The sequence below is a fragment of the Silurus aristotelis genome (assembly GCF_946808225.1).
Source record: "Silurus aristotelis genome assembly, chromosome: 26".
In the NCBI taxonomy this organism is placed as follows: domain Eukaryota; kingdom Metazoa; phylum Chordata; class Actinopteri; order Siluriformes; family Siluridae; genus Silurus; species Silurus aristotelis.
This window is the reverse complement of record NC_139599.1, coordinates 14,383,869-14,398,835: the sequence shown is the minus strand read 5'-3', so window position 1 is coordinate 14,398,835 and position 14,967 is coordinate 14,383,869. Positions and strand designations below refer to the sequence as shown.

Below are 14,967 nucleotides of genomic sequence, written 5' to 3'. Positions count from 1 at the left end.
TTTTTATACCCTAAATGAATAAATACCAAGCATATCCCCCCCCCATGTTAGCAATTTATATACAGTATGACTTCTCATGACTTTATGCTTGTACCGAAAGGAATTCGAAGGCAGCACGTCGCCATCTGGTAAAACCACGAATTTTATAAAGCCCAGATTTTTGAGGATTTTGTTCTGTTCTGGAAAAAAAAAAAAGCTCTACTGGAGCCCTTGAGAGGCAATTTCTTAGTACTGGCAGCACTGGAGATTAATGCGCTGTGTGAATTTATTGAGAATTAGCCCAGCATGAAAATGTACTTCACAGCACGGTCACAGGCCTCCTAATCTCTCCCCAGTGCATTTGGAGGAAAACAGATGAGCAGGCCGGCAAAGACGAGGGCTGACGAAGCCACGCTGAGTTTATGGTTACATGTAATAGAATATCATGTCTGTGAATGTTACAGCTTCACTGCTTGACAGTTTGAAATTGATGATACTGTATTTTATATGAACAGCTATTAAAAAAACAATATATATCAACAAATATACTACATAATAGCAATATAATATTGACAATATACAATACACACCAAAAGATGTCACACTATATGAAAAGAATTTTGGGACACCTGACTTTTCCAATCTTTTGTGGTCGTTCCTCAAACTGGTACCATAAAAATGGAGGCACACAATTGTATAGAATGTATTTGGATGTGGTAGTATTAGTATTTTACCTTTGCTTTACCAAACCTGGATGTGATTTACATGGTTTGAAGTGGAAATCTTGTGTGGCCAGCTATAGAGCTCTGTCCTCAACCTTACTGAACACCTTTGGGATGAATTCACTCACCTACATAAGTACCTGACTTTACTAACACCCTTGTGGCTGAATGAATCTCCACAAATCTTCATAACCACACTTCAAAATCTGCTGGAACATCTTCCCAGATAAGTGGAGGTTATATGAAGAGCATAGGGAGACTTAATGTAGAATGAGGTGTTCAGAAAGCACATACCAATCTTATGGTCAGGTGTCTACAAACATTTATGCATATAGTGTATGATAGCAGTCTGTATATATCTGGGAACCGAGGAGATCAGTTGCTGGAGTTCTGGGAGAGCAATGTTGCAATCCTATTTGTGTCTGATACAAGATTCACTTTCTACAGGCACTAATGCACTTCCATACCATCAGATACTGGTTTGTTTAACTGAGTGCTGATGATAAGCCAGATTTCGTCTGGACTACACAGCATCCAAGGTTTCCAAAAAGATTCAAAATTATGATTGGTCCGACTTTACCTCAACCCATTTCAAATTAGCTTTGACCCAGAGAACAGAATCGTTTCTGGATCATGTTCACATATAGCTTCTTCTTTGCAAGAAAGGGCTTTAACCTGCATTTGTGGATGACACAGTAAACCGTGTTTGACATTTCTGGAGGTGATTCAAAGCCAATGCAATGATTTCCATTATAGAAGCATGCCTGCTTTTAATGCAGTGCTGTTGGAGGGCCCAAAGATTCAATATTGATTTTGCACACAGCGATTTCTCCAGATTCTCATAATCTTTTAATGATATTATGTACTGTTGATGATGAGATTTGTAAAGTCTGAGGAACATTATTCTGAAATTGTTTCACCGTTTGTTGACACGTTTTTTTTTTTTTTTGCAGATTTTTGACCCTCTGGCCACCTTTACTTCTGAAAGAGTCTCCTAGATATGCTTTTTATACCAAATCATCATTACTGACCTGTTTCCAATTAACCTAATTTGTTGTAAAATATTCCTCCAGCTGTTTCGTTTAAGCAACACTTACTTTTCCAGCATCTTGTTGTCCCCATCCCAAAAAAATAATTTCCTCAAAATTTCCTTAGTTGAAACTAATTATGTTTTCTATGTTTTTATTAAAGATAAAATATGCGTTTGAGTTTTTATTTACATTGAACATTTTCGGCCAACTTTTTTGCAAATGTGTTTGTAGCTTTATTCATCGTATCAGAGATAGCATACCAGTATTGAGGAAACTGTAAAAGGCCAGCAGTAGGCATTTAAAGTATTCAGCAGAAGCCAGAACAGAGTACATCTGACTGCTGAATGAGGCTGGATTGTTGCCATAGATACCGGGCACCGATGCCAAACGTGCCAGACATGGAGGACAGCGATGTCACAGCTGTTAAAAAGCTACATTTAAGTCCTGCAAGTCACCCAGTGCCCCTGTGTCCAAAGTAATTACCCTGTGAAACACAACTGGGTCTTGTGATTGTGACGGATCTTTAAATTTTTCTCTTTGAGAAGCACCAGTGTGAAGAAAAGCGCCTGAAGGGTCATGACACGACATATAGTATGCAGTATATGTATACTGCAAACAAATATAGCCATGATGACAGCCAAGGCACTTCCTGAAACGATTCTCGTAATGGTACACGATTTCTGTAGCTTCACTTCACAAAACCTGGGCTCTGCTTCCATTCTGTTTTACCTTAATGATGAATAATCATTAGGTCTGGGTCACATTAGACATGTGACCCAGTCAATTATAGGTGGGAATAGTAATCCAAGGCCATAATCTTGACACCTTCTATTAGTGTTCATTTAAAACTCAGTATGCAAATAGAATTGGATATTTCTCAAGGAATACAGCATAAAATTCCAAAGCAAACAAAACTAGTGATCTGTAAACAAATGTGCACAGTAAAATTATTATATTTTATAATTTTCAAATTTTGTTTGTAAAAATGGGTTTGCTGCTCCCAATTCTAAAGTATACACATGACATAAACTGAAAAGAAAAAAAGGTTGGGACTGTTTGAAACAGAATTCAGTGATTTGCAAACCTCATAAGCCCATATTGTATTCACAATAGTACACAGAAAACATCATTCCAGTATTCGAAAGCATTTGGTGTATCATGAAACGAAAAATACAACAAAGGACACCCAGAACTGTTGAGCAGCTATCAGACATATACACAGCTACACAGTGATAAACATGGCACTGTCCCAACATTTCTGAGACCTGTTCCAGCCATCAAATTCAAAACTTTTCCTTAGTTTTAACATTTCATATGTTTTCTTATTGTCTATTGTGAATAAGATATTTGCAAATCATTGCATTCTGTTTTTATTTGCATTTTATACAGTGTCCCCACCTATTTTGAAATTGAGGTTTGTATTGTGAATGAAATATTTTCAATCTTGTCAAATGGAAAATAGAAATCATCAATTTTGAAAATTAATAAATTTATGCATTTGAAGAATGGCAGATGTCGGGTCACTACCGGGTTCGAATTCCGATGCCCGTCAGACACTGCAGCAAATATGGCCACTCTGAACTCTAATTCCCAATAAACACTTGGACGTTCACTCTCATCCTCACACTGATTAGTCACACCTGTTCCCAGGTACACACTCAATACATCCTTAGTTTAAATGACTCTTAATCAGCTCAATTTGGTTTTCTGCTGATTATGAAGCCTTTGTTTTGTGCTTTGTTTACCTGGTCTTTGACCTCTTTCTGGTTTCTGCTAGTTTTATGCTTATGAAATATTTGGAATATGATTTGGATTTGTCTGCCTGCTTTTTAAATAAATTTGTATTGTGGAATCTGGATCTTCCACAATACATGACATTAAAATTGTGTAAAAATCACACGTGAAACATGTATTATGTGTAAAGCAAATTACAAGGGAAGAGGATAATTGTTTGTTTTTTTATAATAAAAAAAAAATATGTATAGAAAAGAGTTGAGTTGAAAATAATCACATGGAAAAATCTTTACAGAAGAAAATCACACAAAATAATGAAAGAAATACTAAATATATTGTATAATAAAAGAAAAATCAGTGTGTGGTTCAAGTGAAAATAAATTTATTGTGGTTGTAAGAATGCAAAAAAACACAGAAAGTAAAAAAGTGCTGAAAAAAATATATATCTTGTAAAAAGTCATGACCAAATTGAGTTCATCTGTAAACTATTTATTTATTCATTTGTTTTTTCAGCGAAATATATTGATCCCTCGACACACACCACAGCATGTTCGGTATTTTCCCAGTGAAGTCCATTTCACTTCCAGGTTATAACAAGTGGGTGTAAAGTTATGAGAGATTCTGCAAATGATTGTTGATTAGTAATCAGCACACTGCATCATGCCAACTGGTAATGGTTGTTTGCTCATTAGAATGTAAATAAATCATTTGGCTCAGTGAGCTGCTTCTTTTTTTTTTTCATCCTGTGGCATTGGTGCTTGTATTCCTCAGCTGAGACTCTGCGGTCGATGGTGGGCTATTTGATTTTAAACATTTTTTTCTTTATTTCATCTCTCGCCAGACCACTGTGTTGTTCGTCCTCCTTTTTTATCTGTGTGCTTTCTGCAAAGTGCCTCTCGCTTTATCTTTCTTTCTCTCCCTCTCTCTCTCTCTCTCTCTCTCTCTCTCTCTCTCTCTCTCTCTCTCTGCCTGTATCTTTTTTTCTTTTGCAAGTGAAGCACTCAGGCTTGAAACCAGGCCTCGGTTGTGTTCTGAAAATCCTTTTCAAGTCGTCCCTCCCAAAAAAACCCTTCACACTGCAGTGTAAATATACTGTAGGAAAGCACATTATGTCTACGAGCCATAAAAACGATTCCCGTGATTTCCTAAAGCCTGCATCATTAGAGCGCAGATAAGTGGGTAGCATTTACATACATGATTTTCTCCCATTCTGTGCTTCAGTACAGCATGACTCTTCTTATATCCCTCTAACATATTTACATATTATATTCCTGGTGTGTGTATTTTCTGTGGGTCTTTGACACGGAAAGATAACTTTAAAGATCAGCTGTGTAAAAGTCTGAGGGAGATGGAAATGGTGCTTAAACAAAATGCTTACTAAAAAAAAAACTGTAAAAAGCTCATAATAATAATAATAATAATAATAATAATAATAATAATAAACTAAAATTATGTATAAAAAATCTATCAAAAATCATGAAGTAGTAAAAAGAAGAAGAAAGAAAAATAATTTAAAAAAATCAAATAAAAATAAATACAAGCAATTCATGTGAAGTAATAATAATAATAAATAATAATAATTATCATCAACAACAACAAAAACACAAAAAAGAAGACGTGTAAAAAAATCAAGAATAAATGAACCATGTCTAAAAAATAATGTGAAAATAATAAATTGTGTACTACTACTACTACTACTAATAATAATAATAATAATTCTTCTTCTTCTTCTTCTTCTTCTTCTTATTATTATTATTATTATTATTATTATTATTATTAATATATGGATGGAAGTTATAACCAAGAATGCAACAGTGCTTTTATCCTTCAGTCGTTTCGGTTTTCTCAGCTTCAGAGTTCATGCTAATTCCACTTTCAACATCATCACTCTAGTGATCTCACAGATCAAATCAGGCCAAGTTGCTTACATAACTCGTTGTAGAGCGTTTGTTCTGGAACAGTGAATCCAACATTTCTCATTAATATGACTTTAAAATTAGGAAAATGGTGGACAAGAAATTGTAATTTTTTTATTTTTCATTGCAAACATAGAATCTTTGTAAAGCAAACAAAATGCTTCACTGCATCAATACAATAAACTTTCTTTCGGCTTCTCCCATTAGGGGGCGCCACAGCGGATCATCCGTATTCATGATCCGTATGTTTGATTTGGCACGTTTTTACGCTGGATGCCCTTCCTAACGCAACCCTCCCTATTTATCCGGGCTTGGGACCGGCACTAAGAGTGCACTGGCTTGTGCAACCCTAATGGCTGAGGTTGGTTCCCTCCGCCGTTCCTTCTCTCACCGCTGCATCCTAACCACTAGACCACCAGGAAACCCACTGCATGAATACACTATATGGACAAATGTTTGTGGACACCTGACTATAAGATTGGTATGTGCGTTTTGAACATCCCATTCCACATTTAGTCTCCAGTTTGCTGTTATAATAACCTCCACTCTCCTAGAAAGATGTTCCACTAGATTTTGGAGTGTACTTGTGGAGATTTGTGATCATTCAATGACAAAAACCTTACTAAAGTCATCTACTGATGTAGGTGAGGTGAAAAGGTCTGGGGTGCAGTCAGTGTTCCAATTCATCACCATGGTGTTCAATAGGGTGAAGTAAAAGCTCTATAGCAGGCCACACAAGATCTTCCAATCCAACACTTGTAAAGCAAATCTTCATGGAGTTCGCTTTGTGTACAGGGACATTGTCATCCTGGAGCAGGTTTGAGTCTCTAGTTTAAAATAAAGTATAAAAAATATATATTTGGAAATACAAAAAACCCGGCAAATTTAGAAGTGGGTTAACATTTGTATGCAGCTCGTTCGGAAGTAACCCGATCACCACATGTGAAGCCTCTTATTGTGCACGCTCTTTCACTCGTGCCCTTTTGATCTGGGCAATACCAAATATCAAAGCAGCTTCTAAATTGATCCGGATGAATTAATGAAGGTTGGGCCTTTTGACGTCGTAAATGTAAAATGTCATAAGCGAATTGATTGATCCCAAGCATGACGGCAGTCAAAACAACGTCCGAGAAGTACATCTGTTTGACAGAAGAAGATTTTTAATTAGGATCATCCATACCTAATGAGTTCTTATGCTTTTTGCAATGATCATAAGCCCAGTGTGAGCTTTAGAACAAATTGTTTTTCTCTGCGGTTAATATTCATTAACATCATCGCTCCAATTAATATGGCTCAAATCAATCTCTGGAGTAAACGCTGTATTTTTTTTATTTTTTATTCTTGGGTCATTTGTGGGATATGATTCAAATAAATTGTGTTCACAGTACATTTGTTGGTGAACCACTGGTGGTTGGCGTGTATGGATTTTCAGACGCTGCTGGATTCCCACAGTGCTTTGTGCTCACGTTTATTTCCCACAGACTTGCAAACCCGGCATCCCATCAGAATTTCATGACATTAATGGTAAAGCCAATATAAAGGGTCTCAGCAGCGTGTTTCTAATGAATGAACGCCGTGCTTCCTCATGTGTGGCCACGCTTTGGTGTTCGAGACCGCCGTGTAACACTTTCTGAGGTAAAATCTCCAGGATGGAGATCTGTTGGCTGATTCTGTCACACTGATTAAACCATTAACAAAACTCTGGTGCCTTGTGAGCTTTTGGGTTTCTTTCTGATTTTCCGATTCACACAAAAAGTACAGTTTAGGACGAATTCTTGCAGCATTACATATTTAGAGCTTACATACTGCTCTTCTGATATCCTGGAAGAAGGCTGATTATCTGCCTTGAAAGGATTGGAAAATTGCTAGAATTTCATTTTTCAGTAAAAAAAAAAAAGGGTATAAACCAAGTTTGTTTTTGTTTTTTTCCTATGGCTTCATGCTTTAAGAACATAGAGGGCTCAGTGTGCGAGGGGCAGATAAAAATAATAAATCCTGATTAAAGTTGCCGGCATCGAGGATGTACTGGAAGATGAAGAACATGGCTTCTGGCCTCCAATCCTCTGTAGAAAACTCCTTAGAATTTTTATAATAATAATAATAACGATAATAATGAAAAGCTGGGTGGTGGTTATACCTTGATTATATCTTACTGATTACATTTCCAATAACAGTATGTAAATTAATGTGTTATTCCTCATACCACAGCAATTTGACAATAAGTACACATTTTCATGATCAATTCAGTTTTTTATTTGTATTGCGCTTTTAACAATGAACATGGTCTCAAAGCAGCTTAACACACATAATGTGCTGATAAAAATTCATGATGTTCTTTATAAGTGTAAGTTTATCCCTGATGATTGAACCGGTGGCGACTGTGGCAAGGAAAATCTCCCCGAGATGGCATAAGGAAGAAACCTTGAGAGGAACCAGACTCAAGAGGGAACCCATCCTCATCTGGGTTGCACCAAATGTCCACTTATTACAGATAAATTATGTTGCGGGGTGCAGTGATGGTGACCAGATGCAAACTGTAGTCCTGAGTCAATGTAGCAGACTGGTGACATTAACTACAGTCCAAATCCATCCTCAAGAGGAACTAGTATGTTTTAGCACCTTTTTAGTCTGTCTCTTATAAAGACAATGCAGACCATAAGATTCCGTACGATGACAACACTAATTGGAAACTTGAAGGAAATTTGTGCAAACCCTTGTCTGTTCCATCAGTAGTAATTTCATTTGATCGCCTATGTCACAATCTTTTAAACGCATGCAAGTTCAACTTGATTGTCCCCTATAAAATCACATACCTTTGAATGGTCTCACTATATTTCAGAGTTTGGCATGTCAAGTTTATTGTGAACCCTCATCCTGTTTCAGCAGGATTGTTTTCCTGGGGCTCAATCATTCAAATTTAAGTTAAACATTAATTGATTGTCCTCTATAATATAGCAACATTTGGAACAAATGTACTTTTCCAAATATATAGCATGTGTGGTGTAAACCCATAGCCCGTTCCATACTGATTGTCTGAGGTATCTGGGGTATCTTCAAATCCGTGCTGTGGATACACACTAACACAGGTCAAGTGGTTCTTTTGCGTTTTCTGTTTCACTATATATTTCTACTTATAAACTGTGGTGCTTTCAAAATTCCAACCGAAGCATTTTTTTAAGAGGCGTAATGGGAATGCTCCCATCAGGTTATATGTATTTATTCTAGCATGATGTAAAGATAAGAGTCCTAGCCACTCAGGCACCATTACTTTGTCATTGGCCAAGAATAGTTTGTCATCAACCAAGCTCCACTTTTGCTTTTAGTTTTATGGATGTCACTGCATTTCGAGACCATCACAAATGCAGTCAGAGAGAAAGCCTAGGATATTTATGTGTCTATGTGTTTGTGTTTTCAAAAGAAATGTATGAGATTGAAAAATGTCTGAACATCTTTACATCAAAACAGTTAGAGCATAGTGATAAAGGGTCATTAAACCATGATGTCTTTATTCATGCAAAATACAGATTGACTGATGAGTGTCACAAGGAAATAATACAACAGCACAAGAGCCAAACTTGCTGTTTTGCTAAAGTATAGACAAAATATTAAATATGCATGAGGACTGGCAGGAGGTAAAATATGATGAACGGAATGCATTCGTTGATGCAACTTAACGCTTCCCAAATTCAATTGACATTTATATCAGATTAGTCCTCAAATAAATTTTGAATTTGGAGTCGTAAACGCCGCAAAATACCAATCCTTGGAATAAAGAGGTTTGAGTGTTACGTTTTTATCATTTAAATGTTAAAGTGAGAGGCTTTTCGATTATAGGCCTCTTCCTAGGAGGTTGTTTTAAATCTTTAAACGATAAAGAGAAATGTGATTAAAATATCTGCTGGGGAAAGATGAGGAACTCAATTATTGGTGCATTAAGAATAGAAAAAGTTGTGGGATGATAATGTAGGTTTTTTTTGTATGCACCTTTGTCTATTTAGGAAATATAATTGGCAAGCATTTATTTACAGAGATGTCATGGAATAATAATAACAGGTGCAATGAGTCCAACTGTTCAACTTTTTTTCAATCTGACTTTGTGCGGAGTGTGGACTTTTGATGCATAGTGAAACAGCAGGTTTGTGTCATGCGACCAATTGTGTGTCTGTGTATTTCACTCATGAGGATGTATGTCAGTGAAGGGAAGATGAGAAAATGATGAAATGGAGATTGAATCAGAGGAGGAGTGGAAGTGTTGGGAGACATCACTAATATGTCTTGTTGCATGAGATTGTATATGATCATTACGCATCAAGCTGTTGTTATTGTCGCTCTCTAAAGTCTTTATCCAGTCACCAAAGCAGATATAAAAACACGAGCAAAACTAAAAGTCTAACTACAAAATATAGCACACCTTTGGAAAAAACGAGATGATTGCAAATCAAAAGAACTATATGAGAGCAAAGCCAGAAAAATGATGGCAAATCAAAAACACATCAATTATAAAATACAACAATTAACTAAAAACACAATAATATACTTAAAAATGCAACAAAAGAAAACACAAATAAACTAAAAAAACACAGCAATTAATTACAAATAAAATAAAAAACACAAAAATGAAATAAAAATACAATTTATAAAAAATAAATAAATAAATAAATAAATACAAACACAACATGAAAACTAAAAACAACTAGCTAAGCAGGAGACAAAGCAAATGCAAATCAAAAACATAAGAAAAAACAAAACAAAAGAGAAAACAAGAGCCAAACCAAGCAAAAACAACGCTATTAAAACAAATCAAAAAGGAGAACGAAACAAAAATCAGTCAAATAAAAACACGGCAACTTAAACCACAAACATGACTACAATGAACAAAAATAAATAAATAATTGCAAATCAAAAAACCCACAATAGGTAATTAAACAAGTAAAAAACATGGCTAAATAAAAACGCAAAACCGGTAACATATTATAAGAGTAAAATCAAAACACAACAAACTATTTGTGACAACAGCAATTGAGCATGTAATATTTAATAAGTAGCCATATTGAGGTCTTTTGTTTCGCTTCTGGTGTTTTTTTATATTAGTAGTATTAATGTAAATAACATTTTTGAGTAAAATATAATAGTTTAGCATGTTGCTGAAGGCTACAACTTTGTGTAAAATTTTGTTGAGAATGTTACAGACTTTCTAAAATAAAATGCTACTTTGTTTCCAAATTTTGTGCATCAATGAATAATGATAAACTGTCCACACCTGAAATGCTTCCTACACATCTCTCAGACATTTCAGCAGAGAAAGATATGTTAAAGGAATAACTGTCAGAAAGTAACATACACTATATGATATATACCATTCCACATTTAATTTCTATTTGTCTTATAATAACCTCCACTCTTCTGCGAAGGTGTTTCACTAGATTTGTGGAGATTTGTGTTAAATCAGCTACAAGGGTGTTAGTAAAGTAGGGTGATGTAGGTGAGGTGAGGAGGCCACTATCTATCTATAGCAGGCCACTCAAGATCCACTCCAAACCATATACAGCATATCATCCTGGAGCTAGTTTTGTGCACAGGGGTATTGTCATGCTGAATCAGGTTTCGGTCTTCTAGTTCAAGTGAAGGCAATTGTAATGTTACCGCATCCAAAAACTACCTATATAATTGTCAGGTGTCCCAATACTTTTGTCAATAAAGTGTACATGCTTTGGTGTATAGTGAGTCATTCCATGCTTTGTGCTTCTTTATACTGTTTTAAATTCTCTATTCTAAATTGTCAGACGGTGATACATTTTTTATAACTGCAGCTCATATGATACTGATCAAATCGCAGGTTTATCATAATGCGCTGTATAATTAAGCTAAGATCAACTTAGATTAAATACACACAGCGTGAAGCCTTTCTGAGATAGAATTGAAGGATTGATTCGAGTCTAGGTGCGTTCAGAAAGCCGAGAGTGGTAGTTATACATTCTTAGAGCGGCAGGTTGTGAGAGTAATAGCTAATCCACAGGATGCATCTGCAAAATTAAAGGTTTGGAAATAAAGGAAAACAGTTACCTGCTATAGCTTTACGCAAGACGTTTATTTACAATGCCATTTGCAACATTTTGGAGGTTTTCCAAGGGACAGTCTTCAGGACAGAGTATGGCTTTGGTGAAACTGTTGTTCCTGCTGCTTTCAGGTCCTCCTGCAACTATTTTCAAGTGTTCGGTGGCTTGCATTTTATCTTCCTTACGATTATACTGAGTGAACTATGCCATCTTGCATGGTACACCTGTCCATGGACGATTCGCTGTGGTTCTATGAACTTTCACCCAGCATTTTATGTAATATAGATGTTCCTATCTTGTGCACAAAAGTCTGGTGCAGGTGTGTGCAGGTTTTCATTTCAATCAAGCAGGAGTTCCACCTGATTCCACCTGTTTATTTGGTTGATTTTGGCTTTGAATCGACACAGGTGTGGCGTCTGTTTGGCCGAAATTAAAACCTGTACTCTCACTGGCCCTTTCTGGATCGGAGTGTATAGACTTGATCTTGCCAATTGTACTGACAGGGATGCTCAAAGTCATTGCTATGGTTTTGTGAACTTCCTATTGAAGTGTTGTTTAATAATGTTGTCCCAGAGAATTGTTGGAATCTCCTTCACGTTTATTTTGATAACTTGTGTGAAATCTTTCCAACATGTTTGACAATGACTACAGGTGCAAGTTTTTGAATACTTTTCCCTATCAGTATCAATTACACATGATCCGATTTGTATTTCAAATGTCAAAAGACATTATGCATTTTGATCCGGATATATGCACTACATGAACACCTGACTGCTACCGATATGTGCTTTTCAGGAGTCTTATTCTTTCGGGAGTCCCCCTTTGCTATTATGATAACCTCCACTCATTTTAAAGGGTTTTCTGTAGGTTTTGGATTAATGATGGTTGAAGAGGTCTTCAATACATTTCATTCCAAAGGGTTCTAATTTTGCCAATGTTTTTATGGATCTTAGTTTGGAGCTAGGTGTAATGTTATGTTGTAACAGGCTTGTAAACATTATAGTGAAAAGATACTTTAATGCTATAGCCCACAAAGACCTTCAATAGTGATTGTGTGCTTTCTAACTGTATGGGGATTAACCACATTTAAATCTACCATATAAGTGTCTGAATACTTTATATTGAATATCTGTATATTGCCCTTACGATATATATATGGGATTTATACCAGAATAATATTAAGTTATTATCTATGTGTTGTAACTCCAGCAGGACCGACTCCACCACAATGAGCAATTCTGACAGAATTAGTGATTAAATGAAGGAATTGCTATTCTGAGGATAGCAAGACACATGTTTGTCAAGCGAACGAGCTTGTCTGCCAACATCCGAAAACCTGCGCCATTAAGCTACCAGGGAGAAAAAAAAGAATAAATAAGGCTAATTAGTCAGTCAGTGTCATAAAGCTGTGCTTTCATATTAATACAGAAAGATGGACATATTTGTATTCATCCGAGGTTTATTCTGCCAAAGTTAATTGGCCTCATGTGAACAAAACATTATATAAAATAAAAAAAAAAAAAACCTAGGAGCTTTGAAAATTCACCATTAATTGTGAGACTCACATCGGAATATAGAAATTGTGCTCGGAAATTGGCACTTATTCAAACACGGCAGTCTCGTGAGACTAGCTCCTCATTTGCGTAATCAGAGGTGCAAATATCACGCTGTATGGACTTGACGTGTGAATTGAGAAACTTTCATTAGCAAGATAAATTAAGGAGAGAGAAACCTATCAAACCTCATTACCTCCCTTGTGTCATTTTAAAATATAAACTAGATAGCTGGCAGCATAATATAATTTTTTTTTAATCCAGAAGTTCTTGATTTACAATGTATTTCAATGGAGAGCAATAAAAACATTCATAGGGTGACAGATGAAGTACAATTTAATAGTAAGGTTATGACTTCTTAATAGTTATGCACATCAATTTTTTTTTTTTAAACAAAACTAAAAAAAAAAAAATTACAGTAGAAGATATTAGCATAAACATGCTTCTTGACACATATCCAATCAATTTTGCTTCAAGACAGTGATTGCTCGAGATGGCTTATCAAGCTTTGTGATTTGTGATTGCATTACTTTCTGCAGGCATATGTCTGGTTTTAATGATAACGCAATCCATCTTAAAGTGACGACCACCATTATCCATTTGTCCTTCTCTCGCTGAGTCAAAGGTTTGGGCTGTGGATTTGCATCTGGGATGTGTTTCAAAAATAAGATAATAATAATAGTCAGTACAAGAAGTCACAAAAGCCTGTGATGTATGATTTCATTTAATGTCTACAATATATGGCTTTTATTCATGTTTTTTTCCCACACATTGTCTACTGTATCCTGTTAACTGTTGCCTGGAAGGGATTGCAACATCAAATGGAAATTTTGACTGAATATGAATTTACATGTGAACCAAATGTCAAATATAAAAAGCAGGTACTCTTAGCCATCCATAGTCCTTTTTGTTTCTGTACCTTTTTATGATGGTGTAATTCTTGAACCCTAACCCCTGTATTCAATTCAGGAGGGAAATACACTCATAATTGTCACTGAGTCACGTGGCAATAGTACAAGTCATGTAGACAGTGGTGAAGTGTTTCAGTTAATGTTCACAGCAAACATCAGAAATGGAGTGTGTGGGGGAATGTAATATCTGGGACATTGACCCCAGCATGATGGTGACTGGCAGGCTGGTTTGTGTATTTCGGAAATTGCTTAGGTCTTGGGTTGGGATTTGTCAATGGTTTAAACACACACACACACACACACACACACACACACACACACACACACACACACACACACACACACACACACAAAACAACCATTCTATGTGGCAGTTCAGCAAAGAAGGGCCAGACTGGTTAGACGACAAAAGCTATTGGAACCAGATTCACCAATGCTGAACAACTAAAGTTTAGAAGAAGACAAAAAAATTTAAAGACAATTCTGTCAATAATTACTTTTATATAGATTGATCATCAGTTAACTTTACTCAGCTCTACAGTAACAATCTATTTAATCTTCTTCTTGTTAAACTGCAAAAATTAGGTTTGTCATATATCTAGACAGCACATGAACTCATTCAGACTTTAAACTTCATCGTATTTTCTGTGAGGGAAATTCTCCCTTGTGTCCATGTCTGTTTTTTCTGGGCTCTCTGGTTTCCTTCACATCCCAAAAATATACCTACATGTGATATGGCTACTCTAAATTGAACCCTTGATTTGAATGTGTATGCCACATTGCTATGGACTGGCATCCCAATTAGGATGTATTCTTACCTCAAGACCCACCATAAATCTGACCAGGATAAAGCACTTACTATAGAAATGAGATTGAACAACCAATTCTTCAACACATTACCGTTATTGGTTTAATTAATTAGAGGTGTGGCTAATACCAGTATATGTTATAATGAATACGGTTAGCGCAACAAGGAACATATAGCAAAATTTTGCAATCTTTAGAGAAGCTAAGAAGCCTTACCAATTCAAAGGCCATTTGAATAACCCTTTTAAGGGTCTTCGT

General features: G+C 35.9%; 1 long non-coding RNA gene across 1 annotated transcript in view; it reads right to left on the bottom strand.

Annotated features, from left to right (window-relative positions):
• Positions 1 to 5,904: 5,904 nt before the first annotated feature.
• The window catches only part of LOC310720258, a 449,438-nt gene continuing 440,375 nt past the window's right edge, over positions 5,905 to 14,967 (bottom strand). The window contains exon 3 of the long non-coding RNA XR_014531693.1: positions 5,905 to 5,922. This is a non-coding gene — a long non-coding RNA (uncharacterized lncRNA). The remainder of the gene's footprint in view (positions 5,923 to 14,967) is intronic.